This window comes from Pteropus vampyrus, unplaced genomic scaffold (assembly GCF_000151845.1).
Source record: "Pteropus vampyrus isolate Shadow unplaced genomic scaffold, Pvam_2.0 Scaffold523, whole genome shotgun sequence".
Classification (NCBI taxonomy): domain Eukaryota; kingdom Metazoa; phylum Chordata; class Mammalia; order Chiroptera; family Pteropodidae; genus Pteropus; species Pteropus vampyrus.
Genome location: NW_011889304.1, coordinates 14,615 through 16,586, shown reverse-complemented (window position 1 = coordinate 16,586; position 1,972 = coordinate 14,615). Strand labels below are relative to the sequence as shown.

The following is a 1,972-nucleotide window of genomic DNA, read 5'->3' as shown; positions in this document are numbered from 1 at the left end:
TAACCTCCAACCTGGTCTGAGGACTCTGGGCTTAGGATTTGTTCAGGGTCCCCAGGCCCAAGGGCTGCAAGAGTGATAGGTGATGAGTCCTAGGACACCACAATCCCAGGGATCATGAGTGGGATCAGGCCCAGTGAGGTTCTAGAACACCCTCCCCTCATCTTTGTAGAGTTCATAAGTGCTTTTGTACTTGTAACAGCCTGTGTGAAGAGGGAAGTTCCGAGAGACAGGTGACCATGGCAGGATTCAACTGGTTGAACCCAGGCGTCCTTATCCTCCTGCTCAGTTCTGGAGCCGGGTGACCCCGGATTGACTGTGTTATCTCTGGGTCTTAAGTCCTCAGGGCTGACTCCTATCAGATGGGTCACCTCCGACAAAGCCTAAATCCCCTCTGCCTCCTGTAATCGTTCCCCTTCTGGTCTGTTCCTCTGAACAGGTTTTGGAAAACGTTTAAAAGCCTAACTCAGGCGTGGTCTTTTCTATTCACAACTTTCTATGGATCACAGCGTCCTATAAATAGCAGCCGGTCACCCAGGAACGCTCTGCTTCATGTTCCCTGTTCCCTGAACACACCGGCGGACTTCAGGGTTCCAGAATACTCCCGACTCGATCGTACCCCGACGTCTTCACACGGCCTGCCGCTCCGCCTGTGACCCTCTCTCATTCTGTCATCCCGGATGTCGTCCACCAGCGCCTCACGGTCCCGGACGCCGGGGCCTGGGCTGCACGTGGGGCTTTAGAGTTAGAGGGACTGAGGGCGGTGAGGCCCAGGAAGTGCACTCACAGGAGCCGGGTCCCTCAGAGCGGCCACCGCCATCGACACTGTGGGCGGGGCGGGAGCGGCGGGCGATCGGAACGGAGACCTGGCAGCAGAGTCACCGCAACCCAGTGCCTCAGACCCGCCTCTGAGCAGCGGGGACAACTCCTCCGGCGCCTTCCCAGTCGCGTAGCCTCCGCCCCGAGCCGCCGCTCCACAGCCTGTGATCTGAGCACAAACCCAAGACCAGCCAAACCTACCGCCAAGCGGAGGACGCCGGAAGTCCCGCCCCAATGCGATGCGCACGCACAGAATTGACCCTCTCCTGAGCCTTCATAGGCTCAACGCCAGCGGCGCCTGAAGCAGAGTATTCCGGGTAATGTAGTTCTCACAGCTGCAAAGTCCCAGGGAACGAGCGCCCTCACCTGAACCTCCAGGGAAAAGTGGCACCCCGAGGGAAGTGTGTCTAACCTCCAAGGGCGGGGGAGGGGATTTGCCCTTTCCTTAGATGCCGTACTCAACACTTTATTAAGGGAGCGTTGTCTGCAACCGATCACCTAAGTGTTTAGAGACATTATTTCAGACTCTGAAGCCTAGCGTGTCACCTAGAGTCTAAAAGTATTATTTCAGGCGCTCCCGAAGACGGCAAATCCAAAGAGATGTATCATTGAACAGAGTCATTCAGACACAAAATATATTCACTCTTAGCGGGCACCAAATGAACTTTATCGTTTTCTCTTCAAGTGCCTGGAGCCTGTAAGGTTAGAGTCAGCTTTGTGAGTTTCAAAACGTTGAGTCAGGAACAAGAGAAAAAGACTCCACGTAGGTATAGGACAGAGAAGAAAGAGATGAGACAGAGGTGCAGCCTTACCCAACGAGAGAAGGAGCCCACAATTTCCCAGCATCACGTTCTAGTACCGGGTACTCTAGGCCAGATCCAGATGTCCACACTCTTCCCAGGTGAAAGTCACAGTCATATCCTGGAAGGTCACCAATGCCTGGAAAGTTAGAGGCAGCAAGTGGCTTTGGGCTGTTGGTTGAGATCAGGATTTTTTGATTGGTCACTGCTAAAAGTGTAGAGAGACTTAAGCCTGAGACACTGAGGTCTCTTGATAGCAGGGTTCTGTGCCGCCTCAAGGTGGAGGCGGACACTGCCTCTGGACATAATGTAATAGTGGCCGAGAGAAAAGATTCCTGTGCAGGGAATCAATTCTG

The 1,972-nt window shown here is 54.2% G+C and overlaps 1 protein-coding gene across 1 annotated transcript in view; it reads right to left on the bottom strand.

The window, feature by feature from the left end:
- Positions 1-1,059, bottom strand: part of LOC105307860 (zinc finger protein 420) — a 31,856-nt gene extending 30,797 nt beyond the window's left edge. Inside the window, 1 exon segment of the mRNA XM_011383504.2 lies at positions 574-1,059. The gene's annotated coding sequence lies outside the window, so the exon portion shown is untranslated.
- Positions 1,060-1,972: the final 913 nt, after the last annotated feature.